Below are 18,040 nucleotides of genomic sequence, written 5' to 3' on the forward strand. Positions count from 1 at the left end.
ACTTCTTACAGAATATGCTATGGTCTGGATATTTGTGTCTCTTCCAGATTCGTATGTAGAACCCTAACTGCCCCCTCAAACATCTTGGTATTAGGAGATGGGACCTTCGGGAGGTGCTTAAGTCATGAGAGCAGAGCCCTTATGAATGGGATTAGTACCTTCATAAAAGAGGCTCTCGAGACATTCCTAGTCCTTTCCACCACGTGAGCATGCGACAAGAAGTTCCCTGCTATGAACCAGAAAGATGGCCCTCGTGAGAACATGATCATGCTTGCCCCTTGATCTTGGACTTCTAGCCTCCTGGGCTGTTAGGAGTAAATTTCTGTTTTTCATAAACTGCTAGTCCACAGACTGGTATTTCATTATAGAAGCCATATATTTTAAAAATGTTTAATTTGGGGGGAGGGGGAAGGTAATTAGATTTATTAGTTTATTTGATGGAGGCACTGGGGATTGAACCCACAACCTCTAAGCATGCGCTAAGCATGCGCTCAATCGCTGAGCTATACCCTCCCCACCTGACTGTGCTTTTTTATCTACCACTTACGTCTGTCCTGGAGATTAAGGGAGGGAGGCTGGAGGCAGGTGACTAGTTATTGCTGGTATATTTGTAGAAGTGCCCTTCTGCGTTCCCTTTGACCCATTCGTAAACAAGTCTGCGGAGGGTCCTTTGATACAGCCGTACACAGGCTTTAATTAAAGACTATTTGATTACAAGTGTGTCATTTGTTTCCTTCCTCAACATTTAAAGAATAACCCATCAGTGAAGAACCTTATAAAGTATTGTGCCTTTTTATTTACCGCTCAGCTCTTCACTGCCAGGGACATCAAATTCCTTTAATCCCAAAGAGTTGTGAGATGAACTTTTGAAGTGCTCTTTCCACCTTCTCTAGAATCTTCCTTTTTTTTGGACCATGAAAACAAAAACAGTTGTTGTGAAATCACTGGTGGAATTTAGGACTAACAGAAGGGTGGCTTTGAGGAGGCCCTCAGTGTAGGCGGAAAGCAAAAGACTTTGCTTGCTGGGGGCCCCGTGTCTTCCATGTAGTGTTCTCCAAGCTCTCATCCTGGCCTCTTGGTCTGGACACTGCAATACTCTGCCTTTCTTAACTCCTTGTCCTACAAAAGCAAGGCTCTGATTCTCCCAGGGTCTGCTTCCTTAATAGGCTAAATAAATAAAGAAAAGAAAAGAAAAGAAAAGAGAAGAAAAGAAAAGAAAACAAAATAAAAATGAGGAATCACGTATGTTGCTCCATGTCTATCAGTCTATGTAAATCGTATTACAGAAAAGGGCCATCCCTCAGCACAAGAGCCAGCTTCTGCCACTTGTACTCACCTTTTAAATAAATTGTTCTTCTTTGGAATACAGAAACCTATACTTAACAACTGAAACACTATGCTGTACACCTGAAATTAACACAACACTGTTAATCAACTATTCTTCAATAAAAAAAATAAATGAAAATTAGAGACAATGAAAAAAAAAAGCCACACGAATAAGTAAATTGTTGTTGAACATGTTCTATGTGCCAGGAATTTTCTAGAAGTGTGATCTTATCAAATTATTTAACATGACTGTATTTCTGATTCCTCACAGTGTTTTTGGACAGATAAAATGAAAAAACATATATTAAGTGTTGACTAGTATGTGATGGAACCTCAACAAGTAGAGATACCTCTCATTCATATGAATGAGAATTTCAGGGCTTGGGAAAGACAAAAAGGAAGGAGATGTTTATTGTAGGAAGGCATTGAGGTGGGCCTTTCATATACTTAAAAAAATTTTTTTTTGGAGGGGAGGTAATTTTAATTTAAATAATGAAATTAATTTATTTATGGAAGTACTGAGGACTGAACCCAGGCCCTGACACATGCTAGGGACACACTCTACCACTGAGCTCTACCCTTCCTGCTTCATATACTTTTTAAAGGTAGTTTTAATGCTCTTCTATGTGGTTTTTTTTTCCACACCAGACAAGAGTATATTAAACTGACTTATTCATTAGTGTTCAGCCTAGGAAGGAAGCGTAAAATACACTTTCACAGAATGAAAATGAGAACATCCTAGAGAAGTTCTGCGTGGGTAAGAAAGATGCCAAATGAAGAGACCAAACAGTATTGATGTTATGAAGTGAGGACAGGATCAAATCCTTAATTATATATTATTACAGAGCATTTTGACGTAATTAAGAACATGATGATGACCACACTGAAAGGAAGATGTTCATTGTATCCTGGATTTTAGATGCAGCAAGTGAAATAGTCTGAATCAAGTTTACCTACAAAAGGGTACATCTGCCTCTATTATCAGCCTTTACTTTCTTTTTTATTGGTATTTATAATTTCCTTAAAAATTAACCTTGAAGTTAGATTCCAAGATCCTTGAGGTCGTAGTAATTTTACATTTTCACTTATTTATTTATTGTCATTAATCCCAAGCTCTTTGAAGAGTTGTAATGTATGAGTCATTTTAAGATGATGAAAATAGAGTTTTGCTCTCTGAACCCAGGGGACCACAGGATTATCTGCTAATATGAAGTCCATTTAAACTCATTCAAACTTTCAGTTATTAGACAAACATGACAGAATGGTACATACAATCAAGGATACATATTTCATAAGCCTGTGAAAAAACTTATTGTTAAATCTAATCTGTCCAAATGGCTTCATAACTTAAGTATGACCTTGAGGATGTCATCACAAATGGTGGAGTATAAAGATCTGTGAAAATTCTCTTCTCCATAAAAACATAAGAACCCTGGCAAAAATTGTCAAAGTAATTTTTTCAGAACACTGGGAAATCAGCAGTCTAGCAGACACTGGAGGGATCAGTAAAGGACTGGAGATCTTTCAGAGCCCCAGTCTCAGAGAGTTGGCATTATTTGACCTGTATACTAGTTCCCCAGAAAACCCGCTTGCAAGGCTTGTCTTCGTTTGACCTGACTCAGAGCTCAGCCGCTGCAACAAAATTTTCCTAAAGGGTGTTTGTCAAAAACTATCAGTAACAATTGTTTAACAGAATAGCTGCCTGAGGTGGAGACAATACTTGGAGCAAACAACAAACTAACCAGAAAACTTACAAAGAAAAACTGAGTAGTGAAAAGTCTATAGGAGATTTTGAAAGCTCTGACATACTCTTGGGAAACTAGAAAGCCAAATGCATGGCTAGGGCTGTGTGCATGCTCAGGAAATACCTGAGAAGATTCTAAGCTCTTACCTCTGGCCAACTGTGAGGATCTGCACAAGCAGGAAGTGAAGGCTAAGGTACGATACTAAACCACCTATGGGGTAATGAAGGCATACTCCAACACACACACAGAAGCCCTTGTCAAAGACTGGGAAGCTATTGGTTCCAAGCATTTGAGGACATATTTGTCTAATCATTAGCTGACCACTAAACTAACCAGGCAGAGATTTTAATGGCACATGCAACAAACAACTCAAAGCTTCCAGAATTAGTTTAGTTCAGGGAAGGAAGTTGCAAAAAAATCAACAGCAGCAAAACAATAACAATAAACAGTAATGACAACAGACTTTGGTGGAAGGGAGAAGAATCTGATTCCCAGTTGCCATGTAATATTAATTAGGTTATCCAGTTTTTCAACACAAGAAGTGAGATATGGAAATAAAAAAGAAAGTGTGGCCCATACACAGGAAAGAAGCACCCAGCAGAAAGAGTCCTGAGGAATCCCAGACATTGGACTTACTAGACAAAGACTTTAAGTCAGTTATTTTAAATAGGTTCAAAGAACTAAAGCAAACCATGTCTAAAGAATGAAAAGAAAGCATGTGAACAATGTCTCACCAAATAGAGAATATTAATAAAGACAAACAAATGATCAAAACAGAATCAGAGATAAATCTGGAATTGAAAATTACAATAATTGAAATTAAAAATACATTACAGAGGCACATCAGCACATGTTGACAGGCAGGAATAAGGATTCTTTTTGTGGTGATGAAAATGTTCTAAAATTGGTTGTGGTAATGGTTACCAATTCTGTCAATATGTCATAAACAATGGAATGATGCAATTTAAACGGGTGATTGAGGGTATGTGAGTATAAATATATGAGAATCATGTCTCTTTCTGAGCTCCAGAAGCATAGTATCCAGTTGTTCACCTTGAATCTCCTTTTGAAGACTTCAGAGATGTCTTAAAGACAGTGTATCCAAATTGGATTCATTATCTACCACCTCCCTTCTTGTTCCTCTTTTAGAGTTCCCTATCTCAGTTGTATAACTCAGTTCTCTCTTTCAGTTGCATAGTTCAGCAACCCAAGAGTTATTTTTCACACTTCCCTTTTTTTTAAAAGTTCTGCGCATTCTACTTCCCAGATACTTCTTTTATCTTCTCTTGTACATCTTTACCTCCACCACAGTAAGTCTGGACAATTTTAATGGTCTCCTAACTAATCTTCCCATATCCATTCTTAACCCTTTCAAGTCCACTCTTCACGCTGACTCAGAGCATTTTCAAAATGCTCATCTCATCAGGTCTCCCTCAACTGAACCTATGGACCCAAATTCTAAAGACCCTCTATGTAACGATTCCTTTCTGCTTCATATCTGATTCTTACTTTAAAAAAAAAAATCAGCAAATACTTTTATAGATGGCAAGAAAATATTAATCAAATTATGTGTTTCAAATCTTTAAAAATATCTATTTTTTACACATCACTATTCAGGGGTTCAGAAATAGGTAGGTAGGTAATGTAAAATGTTGCCTTTAAAATTACTTTTTCGATAATATTTTTAATAAATAATGCTTGATAGGACTCTTGTAATGACTTTGAGTGTAAATTCATGTTTCAATTAAAAAGATAGAAACCTAATATTTATTTTTTTCATGTTTTCCTCTTTTTTTTTTTTTTTTTTAAATTAGAGGAAGCCTTTCTTCAAATGGAATTATATTAGAAAGCCCAGTGTGAAATGAGATTTGCTGCCCTGGTGAGAGGGTAGTGGAACCTGGTCTTCTGTCATCTTGAACCTTCTCTTAGCTTCTGATCAACATTCTGAATCATCCAGGGAACATGGTGGAAATCCACTGGCCAAACCTGTGAAACATTATCTAAAAAGGAACAATGCCATGGCTTTGATTTTTTTTTTATTTGCATTAATATTTCCTCTAAAATATTTATTTTGGGCATCTTCCACGTACTTATTTTTTACATCATCCCCATTATCTCCAATCCCTCTTTTCCTCTTGAATTTCTTTCATGTTGACTTATTTTAATTTCCATTCCTTTCCTGGTCACCTGTACTCTCTTCATTTCTCCTGTACGAACCACCTCAAGGGTTCTCCAGGACAGCTGATAGAAAAACGCATCACTTGAGATGCACTTTTTCATTTGGTAAGATGAATGGTGCTTTCAGAGGCACTGATGGGTTAGCCTTTCACTGACCCTGTAAATGCCGTTTGATGTGCCCACTGAGATGAGCACCCAAATGCCAATCCTCACAGCAAGTCTCTCTGCACCCTTCTACTAGATGACGTCTTTCCAAATGCCTGGCTTCCCCTGCTCTAGATTTTCCCCTACCTTCGAGTACACTGTCTCCAATAATGTGCCAGTAAATGTTTAACAACGGGCTATCCCGGGGGAGTGAAAAGCCCTGATTTATAGCGTTTGCCTATTTCAGTGATATTTACACCCTGGTCAATTTAAAAATACCAGTATTGCCGCTGAAAAGTAGAGTGACAAGAGATGTCTGTGGCAGAGCATTAAACTGTATTTCCACCGTACAGAGACGACGGATGTAAGTGACCTCAAAAGCACAGGTTAGAGTAAAATTATTAGGAAGTGGGGGGTTTTCAGTATTTATTTGTTTTCCATACATGCTTTAATTGCAAGTGTATATCATTTAACTCTTAAAAACGGCTGTGATTAAAAAAGTGTCTCGCGAGATGACTGAAAATTTGATACTTGGCGTTGTGAGCTGGTATGAGCCAGACACAGCACTGTGGTGACTATCACCAGCAGCCAACAGATAACTGGGCAAAGCTAAGTTAAAAAAAAAAATTAAGAGAAACAAATAGCTTGGGTCAGAAAGTCCTTCTCTGTGTTAAACTGTTGAGTATTTATTTATTTATTTATCAGAAATTCTCTTTTATTGAAGCACAGTCAGTTTACATCGTTGTGTCAATTTCTGGTGGACGCAGGGGCTGTCTGTGTCAAAGAACAGCATGACGCAGAGATGGCAAAAGGGTTTAACCAGAGTGCCAGCTCCTATCAGTCTTTAATAACCTCAAAGGCGGCGTTAAAAAGAATTCTGAAAGTTGGTTATGCAAAGAGTCCCATAGTCTATTAGCAATGTTCACGGTGGGCTAAGAAGGAGGGCGTGTTTGGTTTTATTCTGCGTATTTTTCATCCCTCTGATAAGCATATTTTCCTACCTTAGTGGCAAGAAACGTATCTGGGAAAAGGAGATACATCACACTCCCTTTTTGCGTCCATGCACCATCTGCTGATGCCTCAAATATGGCGCTTGTGGTCTTTCCAGGCCAGAGATATCCCCTCACCCCCATTTTCAGGGTTTGCTGCTGTACCCCAGACCCTGCCCTGGTGGCCATGACAGTACTCTGGACAATGTCACTGGACCCTGGTTGGTATTCTGGAGAGCTCTGGCACTTGATTCCATGAACTCAGCTTTGTGACCCTCTGGTCCTTGGTTCCATGCCCTATGATGTCTGCTCTGCCCCTGCATTCGGTGGCTCACATGGAATCCCTTCCACACTTTACAGACTTCAACTTCCCGTTTTCCTCGCAGCCAGTGTCAGGCTCTCCACACCCTGGGACAGAGACATTCTCTTACCTAACCTGAGGCTCAAGAAATCCTTCCCAACCAGGTGAGGCTTCTTGTTGCCTCTCTCCCGTCTCATGACTCCCTCCCTCCTCCCAGCTATAGGAGAGAGATTCAGTGGTTATTCACAAGTCCAGTGAGATATTCTTGGTGACATTACCATCCCCATACCTGGTGAGCAGCTTGTGACCAAGTGTGGGGTCTGTCGTGTCCTGTTCTACCTGTAGACTTTCTCCAGGAGGGTTAAAACAGGAGGGCAGAAGTGAAGAAAGCCAGAAAGAGAAAGAAAAATACCATATGATGTCATTCATATGTGGAATCTAAAAAAAAAAAAAATAATAAAAAAAAAGAAGACACTAATGAACTCATCTACAAAACAGAAACAGACTCACAGACATAGTAAACAATCTTACGGTTACCGGGGGGAAGGGGGTGGGAAAGGATAAATTGGGAATTCGAAATTTGCGGATACTAACTACTATCTATAAAATAGATAAACAACAAGTTTATACTGTAGAGCACAGGGAACTATATTCAATACATTGTAGCAACCTATAATGAAAAAGAATATGAAAATGGATATGTGTATGTATGACTGTAGCATTATGCTGTACACCAGAAATAATTGACCCATTGTAAACTAACTATACTTCAAGCAGAAAAACCTTGAGGGCAGAAAATCAATATAATTTAAAAGTATAAATAAAAAATATACTTTTTAATTACTAGAGATGGTGGCCTTCCTATGACTTTTACAAGTTAAACATATTTGAGAGAAACTTGCTGGCATTTTCCTAACAGCTAGAGGCTCAATGTTTTCCCTTTAGCATGTTAGCCCCTTGGCTTTAAAAATTAACTGAAAGTTGTCTCATGTTCACTACTTGGATGACACACTTTCCTTCGCCCTGAAATAATGCTGAAACCTGGTTTACAAGCCCCTAATGAGAAGGTTTCTTGGGTGTCTGGGAAGATGACGAGAAAACAGAGGAACATTTTGTCCGCTGGAGCTGTTGCCCCTTGCTAAAGAGGAAGACTTGTACATTTTAGTGCTTTAGGTTTTTTTATTTTAAAATTATCACTGAATTCATGTGTTTGACTTTCTAATCCTCAGCTCCTGGGCTGGTCTTAGTTAAGCAGACACATTGAGACCAGAGGTAAGAAGAGGTGAACAGGTGGCAGATGTCTTTATGAAAGGACATCACCAGAAAAATGATGCTTGAAACACGGTTGCATAAAATGATAGAAACCAGAGGCGTTTTTCAGCATGCAAGCGTGTTGAGCACCAAAACTCTGATTTTTCTGGAGTCTGGGAAGGATGGTGATTTGACCAGTTCCATTTACAAGCTTGCTTTTAACTAAGATCTAAGTTCAGAGCCTTTGAATGCTGAGGGGGAAAAAATGTCTAAGATATAAAGTTTCCCAAAGGAAATGAGAACAAAGGTAGGGAAGATGGACTCTGACTGCTTTACAAACATGGAGCATAGAAAACGCCTTGAACGGAGACAGAATGGAAGTAACTTCTGCTTATGTGCTGTTTACTCGAAGCCTGTTTTATCTTAAACATATCCTTCTGTGCATTGTTTTCATTATCCTCATTTGGAGATTATGAGAACACTTACTTCGTTTAAAATTCTTATCTTTCATTCCCTCAAGACTCATCAACTGCCAAATTAGTGGAGAAGGGTAAATGTTATTGGGAAAGAATTTTTATCTCCACAGAATCACAGGGAACATTATCCTTAAAAAATGTTCTTAGGAGAGAAAAGGTCTTTTCACAGTGGTAACGCTTCATATTTTAGAAGAAAATGTGCATTTCATTAAAATTCCATATGACAATCAGAGTATATTATTTAAATACCAAATGATTATTAAAATCACTTTTAATTGTTTTTGAAAAAAATATAACGAGTATGTACCCAAGAAACAGCTGTTAAACATCACCCAAATTTCCTTGATCAGTTTGGTTTTCTCCAGCATTTTCCCAGTTATAATCAGCTTGGTTTTAAGAACAATTTTACACACACACACACACACACATCACTGATGTTATGACAAATTTTGTTGAACTCAATGACAATTTTGCGAGGGTTCTCAATGATTTGAAAAGAATCACTTCAAAATCAAGCCTGGATTTTCCCCATCTGCATGGCTATCTTGACTATAAGGTACCATATGGAACCAAAGAGCCTCCAGGGAAGATCAAATATGGGTCATGTTGAGGATGGAAAAGAAGAGAGGTCTCTAGACCTCAGCTAAATATTAATAGAGAAGGGAAGTACCACTGCATGGTTTAGTACATTCTAACTGGTTTTGTAACGCCGACTCCGCCTCCGCTGAACGATGATTGTGTTCCATCAAATCTGTACCTTCCTCTGAAAACATTTGGCTATCCACCACTCACTTTGAAAACAGTCAACTAAATTCATCGCTCCATGAGGAAATCAGGTTGGTGTAGCCAAACAGCTCCATACAATTCATCAAGGTGGACCTATTTATTTCTCTATTTATTATTTTTAATTTGTAATTTTTTTCTATGTCAGCAATAATCATTTACAAATTTTACTTTTAAAAATCTGATTCAAAATAGAAATAGAAATAGAAAGATCTTAGGGATAAACTCAACAAGAGATATACAAAAACAATATATAAACAGATGACAAAAATGTTACCCAGAGACATAAAAGAAAATGTGGATAATTTAAGAGACATACCTGTTCGAGAGAGGGGAGACCCAATAATTATGGGTGTCAGCAATTCCCATATTAATCCTTGTTAACAAAACAATTGTTACCTCTATGTCCGTATTTTTTTAAACACCTTTATTGTGATATGGTTCCTGTATAGCAAACTATACATATTTCAGATTACACTTTGATGAATTTTGATAGAGGTCTACACCCGTGAAACCACCACCACCACCATCAGGACAGCTAACATTTCCATCACTCCCCAAGAGGTGCAATTTTTGAATTCCCAATTTATCCCTTCCCATCTACTCAGGGATTGCCAAGGAGCAGGTTGCTACCGCCAGATTTGTAGGAAAAAATTGTAAAACGGGACAAAATAAGACTTTCGGAAAACTCCCTCCCGTCTGCTTTTTGGTGTACTTCCCTCACTGTGATTTCTCAGAATGCCAGTTATCTTGACTCCAGCTTCAAAAAGTCTTGAATTGAAAAACCAGTCCCACCCCTTGCATGCTGGAATGACATCTAAATCTCTTCTTGCCTGGAAGTCTGCTATTCTGCACTACTTTCCTTTCAGTTCCTGTCCCCTCCCCACCAAATCCCAGTTCATTAATGTCCAGACTGAGTGGCAAACTGTTTAAAATAACTCACACCAACAGACAAACTTGCAGCCAGTTATCTATAATTAGGAAGGGGGGACTCATGCAAATAGATCCCCCTCCCCCCCACCTCCGAGCCCTCCCCTCCCTCCCTCCCTCCTTCCTCCTGCGCCACCCTTCGCCTCTGATTCTCTTTTGTTTTAGAAAAGCAACCCAGGACTTCTGGGTAAGAATTTGATGTCAACACAAGTGTCTAATTCCTCTCCTTCCAGATCCCCATTAAAATGACCGATAGCAAAATAAGAGAAAAACAAACTGCCCCCAGTGCTGACGCTTGGGAAGGCTGAAACGCGCACACCCCATCTCCGAGCAGTGCTGCTCGCTCCAGGAGAATGAATTGAAAGCAAAGGCAAAGTCATGACTCACCCCCCCCCCCCCCCCGCGGAAGAGGGGGCAGTGTGTGCAGACAGAGTCAGTGGCAGACGCAGGCAGAAACCTGCTAATAGCCCTGAGGTTAAAGGAGCCAGGGCCGACATGAGGCCAGACCATCGGGAGGTCAGCGGCACATCTGGATTCCTTCAGTGTGTTTGAAAAGTGTAAGCTGCTCCCTGGGGGTGGGGAGGCTGGTGCAGGAGGCTTCCTGGCAGCCGTGCCCGGGTTGGGGCGGGAGGGGCTGTGTGCGCGCTGAACGCTTTTGTGCTCAGAGCCTCAAATGCATCTCAGCGTCTTTTCTAAGGCTACATTCTTGGAAGGAGAATTACCAGGCCCCAAGGCTACGAACACTTTCAGGATTACTGATCAGAAAATTGCTCTGTAAAAAGGCCGTACCTGTTCACGCCGCACTGAGCAAGCGCCCTGCTGTACCCTTGGCACCGGCCCTCGCCAGTCTGGGACACTAACCATACTTGGAAAATGAGCCTTGTAGTTGTTTCGTTTGGACAATTTGGACTCGAGCATTAAGATCATTGAATTCCTTTCTCCTTTAATGTGCATGTATTTCTTCTCTTTGCTCTTTTTTTTTTTTTTTCCCCATTTTGGGACGCATCTATTTTATACTGATTTGTGAAATCTCTACCTACCAGGGAGGGCACCACTTTTAGAGAAATAAGGGATTCCAGCTCTTTATTTCCATGCTTTGAGGCAGAGAAAAATCTGGCTCCCTAGGGCTGGACAATCGACATGGACCCACATCAGCACACCCAGTAGTACGAACGGGCTGTTATAATTCACTGCCCTGCTTCTTACCCTGTGCTTGGGACTGATTGCTTTAGAAGATACTCTGGTTTCCTGTGACTTTTAATTTTTTTTTTTTTTTTTTTTTTTTTACTAGGGGAATCTGGATATATATGTTCAGTTTCAGATTTTATGACCCTCAAAGCAGATCACCTTGTCTGATAAACAGCAAGAACAGGACGCTTTCTTTTAAGGAATGGCTCAGAGAGAGTAGGATGGATACTTGGCAGAGGAACGTCTCTTGTTTCTTCAATAATAGTTAACGGATCCTGGGAGACAGAGACTAGAATTTGTTCATCTTTTTATCACTCCTCCACAGCCTAGCTGGTTATCACCAGATGGGTGCTTGATACATTCAAGATTGATGGGTAGGTTTTAAGGGACTGAGGAGCAGGACCCTGAGTGACGAGGACAAACGTGCAGGGAGCAGAGGGCCCCCCAAAAGGAGAGGATTCTGGCAGCAAGAAAGCAAAGATAAACATTGCCTGTTTTATAGCTTTGCTTCGGGAGACTGAAGTTCCAGGGCGAATTCCACACTTAAATAAATATATTCTATACAGTTCACAAGGAGCTTTCGCTGTCATCTACTGCAGCCTAACATGACTCAGTTGTTTATTTAAAAAAATAACGACACTCAAAATGGTCACCACATACACAAAAGGGTCACAACGCTCTCCTGGGAGCCTGTGACTTTAAGATGCCTGATGCTGGTGGAGCCAGACGGTGGTCACTGCGTCCACTAAGAGACAGACTGGGATTTCAAAATTTATAGATACTGACAGGCATATGCAGAATAGATAAACAAGATTATACTGTATAGCACAGGGAAATGTATACAAGATCTTGAGGTAGCTCACAGCGAAAAAAAAAATGTGACAGTGAATATACATATGTTCATGTATAACGGAAAAATTGTGCTCTACACTGGAATTTGATACAACACTGTAAAATGACTATAATGCAATAAAAAAAATGTAAAAAAAGAAATCCTTACAGTTCTTGAGTTGGGCTGGCTTTCTTTTTCTAAGGAAGGGATTTCGTTCTGTGAAATGAGAAGCAAGGAGCTGGTGCTGGATACCTGGATGGCTGATTCTTTACTCACTTCTTCACTTATTCCTGCAACTGCTTTGCAGATGCTCCGCTGGGAGGCCTCCTGGGGGGGAGCCTGGGCCTGCAGGCGCTTCTCTCATCCCATTTGAGGACCCTAATGAAATGGGCTCGATTCGGAGCTGTGGTAGCTCACTTTTCTCCACAATTGAATTCCGCTCTCTAATGAGTTCCCCTAAATCTGCCATCAGATGACTTTATTGACTTTTAGATCGTAATTAACCAACACTCACTTTTTGCAGTTATTTTGACTACCCCACCTCCCGCCGCCGCCTTTCTTTGATTGAATGTCTGGACCTAACCTAAGTCATGGATTCCGACAGATATTTAATGACCAGACACCTACAAGGGACACTGTCGCTCCTTGTCACTTCTGAAAGAAATATGACTGGGGGTAGGGGAGTTGGAGGGGGAAAAAAAGCAGCCTAGAGTGTTTTCCAGAACCTCTTGATGCCTTAAAGGGTAAACAGAAGGAAAGCAACCTATCAATGGGTAATTGACACCATTCGTGACGTTTTTACTACCGTTCAATTAGAGGAGGTGATGGAACATTCGGTTACCTTCTAGACCAGTAAATTCTCCAGCCCAGGAAGACTTGGCTTCATTAGAAGCACATGCTGGTTAAAGCTGTAGACGAATGAAGCTAAATCAGTTGCCACCTTTTCCTTTTTTGTTGCCTGGCAGCCTGAGATAAAATCCTGTGATAAATGAGCGATTAGACAAAGGCCTTATTATTTCTTTTAAAAGGATATGTTCTCTTCGGGGTCCCTCATCATTTAAATGTGATTGCCAGAGTGTCCAATACGCTCCCTGCATTGGGGATCGCTCGTTAAACAGACAGGGCGTTTTAACCCACCTGCATGCACACACCACGCACGCAGCCTACGTGCCTCTTCTCCAGTGGTTTTTGAAACAGCAGATACATGTAAGTGCTCCATGATGAAGAGCTGGGTCTTGGCACATAGGGGATTATCAATGAGCCAGTTAATGAGTGACTCCCACTTTCCTGATGGGAGATCTGTGGCCCGGAGGAAATTAAGATCAGTTTGACACGAGGGCTAATTGCGCAGATGTCTCTTAAAGCCAATTAACAAACATCCTTTCCTCTAAACTCAGCTGTCTGCCTTCCAGCCCTTATTTCTTAATAATCACAACATGTCCTTAGTAACCCCCGTCCCACCACTCAGGTGTGCATTTTGGGCCAGTTTTTTTTTTTTTTTTTAAAACTTCTCTGAGCTTTGGTGTCCTAATTTGTACAGCGGGAATGATGCTACCTTCTTGGCAAGGGTTTTGTGAAGGTTAAATGAGGTGTTAACTAAAGTGCTTTGGACAATGTTTGCTGGCTCAGAGTAATTGTTTAGTCCCGGAATGCAAATAATAAACTGCAATATTAAGAATAATAATCAGGATTTCTTGCTTGCAGATGACAAACCCACTGGCTTTGGGACCCTAGAATTATGTTTGTCTCCCCAGCTGCACCCTAGCGGAGTGACAGGGCGATCCTCAGAGCAGGGCGTGAGCTCCCCGGGTCCGTGTCTGATGTCTGGGTCTGCGAGACAGGCCTTGGGTGGGGAGGGGGACCTGGCTGACGCTTACATGCAGAGCTGGCCTCTGCCACTCTGGTTCGGATTATCTCAGACTGCTGCTCTCCACGACTTCCGCTCTAAATTTGAAGCACACCTTTGAGCGGACTCATGTTGAAGTTCAAAGGAGGCTGGTAACTGATTAAAAATGTCTTTCCTTGTTGGTGGCTCCCTCTGTTCTCTCTTGAAACCAGAAGCTGGCCAGAGGCAGAGGGCCTGAGGGAGGGGCCCGGAAAGGGCAGTGCAGGAGAGGGTGGCGGCTGGGGTAGGGATGGCGGGGAGGGTTCAACCTGAGTCGAGCCTGAGCCCTGGGGGTTTGAAGATGACCTGTTGTGCCTGCTCTCCATTGGAGACACTGCTGGCAGCTATCAGTTAAAGGATTGCTTTAAAAAATTTTTTTAATATATTTTTATTGAAGTCTAGTCAGTTTACAATGTTGTGTCAATTTCTGGTGTCCAGCACAATGCTTCAGTCACATAGGAACATACATACATCCGCTCTCATATTCTTCTTCATCAGAGGTTACTACAAGATACTGAATATGGTTAAAATTATTCCTTGATCAGAATTTGAGCGGCTGGAGTCCCTTAGGGTCCTGGAGGCTGGACGGGGTGGCCGGAAGTCCACCGGGGCTTGCTGGCGCATGGCTGTCCACGACCAAGGTCCAAATCAGGCTGTCCTTTTGGACTCAGGGAACCATGAAGTCACGCAGGTGTATTATCCTAAGAGAAACTTTGTGCTCTTTTAAAACAGAGTCCTGTGTGTGGTCCTCTAGGAAACTGAGATTGTGAATGACAGTTCTTTGTGGCTCTATTTCCAAAATCGCTTCCGCAGAGTGGCTCCCAGCTGCATCCAGGCAATGCCCAGCTGCAGCACTTGGAGAAACACAGAGCACAGAGCTCGCCAGGCAGGTGCGCCAGCAAGGCAGACGGCGCTGCCAGTTCTGGGGCTTCTGTTTGGGCGTGGGAGCTTGGAAAAGTCACGTGACCTCCCCAAGCCTCAACTTTTCCCACTACAAAAGGGGGAAAATGCTTCTTCTTTTAGGGGTTTGTTTGAAGGGTGGAGACAGGTGCCCTGATGGCCCTTGGCACAGGGACATTGAGCACAAGTAACGCTCAGTATAATGACGCTGGTGATGTTAATATCGCGATGCTACCTCTTCTATGAGTCCAAGGGATGAAATACTTTATTAAATGGGACAATTGGGATACAGATAAGAAAGCGACAGAGCATCATAGGGCATCGGGGTCAGCAGTGTGCTGGGCTTCATGTACCTTACAGCACTAGGTCCTCACCGAGAGTGCAGTGCTCATCCCTTCCAGAGCCACGCAGAGCATAAGCCTTTCAGCTAACGGGCGGCCTGTCCCACTGGGGCCACCCTGCCTGGGGACTGCCCCACCCTCATCTGTTTTAAGCCCCTTCCTTTGCTCCTATAATTTCCCAAGCAAGGGTTTCTTCTCCTTCCACAAGTCACTTCCTTTCCTCATTAATATGTTGTCATCCTTTTCTAAGGGAGTTGAACTATGACTTTTCTGATCTTCAGGGTGGGAGCTAATGACACATGCTTGGATCCCTAAGTCACTTGCTGTGTGTAGCTCTATCATCACACCTGCCCGCCACTCCCCACAGCCCCACTGACTTGGAATAATCTGTTTACAGATCTGTCTTTCTGCTAGACTGTAAGCAACTTGAACATCACTTTTACCCTTCTTGATACACAGGACCTGATCACAAGAGCTCAGTAAATGTTCATTACATTAAACTCAACTCAACATAGAATTTTGCTTCCTAGCTTATGTTCCTTTATTCCTTTATCTATAGAACAGACACTGGGGTAAAAAAACCCAGAATGATTCTGCTTTGATCACGGTGGAGCGCTCGCTCGGGCAGACTCCATACCTATTCAAAAAGAGCTTGATTCCTAAATGCACACAAAGCGACAGGACACATGGACCGAATGTGGCTCCAATGCACATTTAATGAAAAGTTAGGTTCCTAACAACACTTCGGGGTTTTCATGTTAAAAAAAAAATAAGTAAATAACACTCTTTAAGTAGCTGAAGCCAGCAAGCATATAAATTAGATAACCACCTTTCCACCACCTTCCATTCTTAATTTCTAAAGGTAATTCCTGCTAATACTCCGGGATGTTAGTGGTAGTTACCATCTGGTATGCATCCTTTTAGACCAAAGTTGTCCAACAAAACTTTCTTCTGATTGAAACGTTCTATGTCTGTGCTAACATACGATAGTTAAAATCTGAACAGACTGAGCACTTGCAATGTGGCTTGTGTGATGGAAGAATTAAACTTTTAATATAACCTGATTTGAATGAATTTGGAGGTGTGTGGACATAGCTCCATGTGACTGGTGGCTGCGATATTGGGCATCACTGGTCTATGTCCTTTTTTGAATACGCAAGCTGATGTGTCCAATAGAAACATAGATTTTTTTGAAAACACACATTTTGTCTATATTGGTCAAAAAGGAATGCCTGGAAACTGTTAGTTCCAGGAACTCGGTGGCTTTGCTCATTAGGGCTTGCTTGTTTTGGGGAACTGAGCAGCGGTTTTGTCATTCTGCTCTGGGGCTAACAACGGAACACGCCAAGAAGGATGTCTACTCACAGATGTGACATTGGAAGTGGGATTCGTCGTAGTTCTGTTGTGACCCTTTGTTTCCCTTTTTTCTTCTTTTCTTTTAAAACTCTCAGTGCAAAGAAATACAAACAGGCAGCAGAAGCATTGACTGTAAACACTTAACTGTAAGTGACGTTCTTTAAGAACGTTACAGAATTCACTTTCCTAATGCTTCTAGAGAGCACAGAAAGTCTTTCTTAATAATCAGGGATATTTAAGTATCAGCCATGCCTCAAACAGGCAGAAGGGTGACATGGTGGGTTCTGCCATCTTGCGTCTGATGAATCCCATTCCATTGCTAAATCCTAGTTTTTGGAAAGAAGCATCTTCTCTCTTTATGAATACAGTGAAAAGATTGTTAGACCAATATATATTAAATTTTGATTTAGAAAAATGCCATGGTAAGGGGGATAACGCCAGCCACAGGAGCTGCCAGAGAAGGAGAGGAAGGCTCAGGTAGGCAAACCGTGGCTCCGTCCTGTGGGAAATGGGTTGAGTGGCTGTGCATCCTGTTTGGATGGTGCTAAGCATTGCGTTTTCAGCCCTGGGATTTGACGCCTCACCTTCCCGGACTTGGCCCTCCTTGCTAGTCACATTCACTGGTCCATGGTTCAGTTGCTTTACCCCGGTTGTTCTGATGAGTCCCCGTCATGAATTCAGTCCTCATGTGGACCTGTGGCAGCAGTCTGAAACTGAGTCCGCCTCCATTGGTCACAAGGAGACCTGGGGGCATCAACGTGGCAGAGGCACTGGGTAGAACACTCATCCAGTTCCTATGAAAATCCAACTCTTGAACTCTTCATTCGTGTAACAAGTGTGAAATCCACCCTGTGGCTGAATCCAAACACGCCTTGCACCCCCAAAATCAGTTGCAAGGGCTTGAGTAAAACACTACGTAAGAGACACAACTTGAATTCCAAAACATCACCTTAACTTAACTCACAAATGGCAAGACACAGGAGGTCTACAGGACAGGTTCTCTGGGGCTCTCATCAGAAAGAGAGGGAGGGAGAGGATGCAAAATTACTCTGCATCTCAGCGGATAAGATGTTCTTTGTCCCCTGGATAACCTGATGAAGGTCAAGTTCCTCTTTGGCTTTAAAGCCACTGTGACCTTTGGCTGATGATTCGCTAAAGCTGACAGTTTGTCTACTGAACTTGGCTCTGAGGCCAGTGGCTGTTGGGCCGTGTCACCCAAAATGTGACCGCTGGACCTGAGGCATCAGCGTTACCTGGGACATTTGTAGAAAGGCAGAGTCTTGGGACCTACCACTGAATCCAAATATGTATCTTAAAAAGAACCCAGGTGGTTTGCATGCACATTAAAATCTGAGGAACACCATCTCCAAGGTCTGAGCTTTATCTCCTAACGGAATCCTGGCGCACAAATCATA

At 41.8% G+C, this 18,040-nt stretch overlaps 1 long non-coding RNA gene across 1 annotated transcript; it reads right to left on the reverse strand.

Moving 5' to 3' along the window:
* Nucleotides 1-528: 528 nt before the first annotated feature.
* On the reverse strand, nt 529-12,276 carry LOC141578264 (uncharacterized). Its single transcript, XR_012508406.1, has 3 exons — nt 10,913-12,276; nt 6,973-7,121; nt 529-1,167 (listed from the first exon to the last, which is right to left on the reverse strand). It is a non-coding gene; the product is annotated as an uncharacterized LOC141578264 (long non-coding RNA).
* Nucleotides 12,277-18,040: the final 5,764 nt, after the last annotated feature.

Source organism: Camelus bactrianus, chromosome 7 (genome assembly GCF_048773025.1).
Source record: "Camelus bactrianus isolate YW-2024 breed Bactrian camel chromosome 7, ASM4877302v1, whole genome shotgun sequence".
Classification (NCBI taxonomy): Eukaryota; Metazoa; Chordata; class Mammalia; order Artiodactyla; family Camelidae; genus Camelus; species Camelus bactrianus.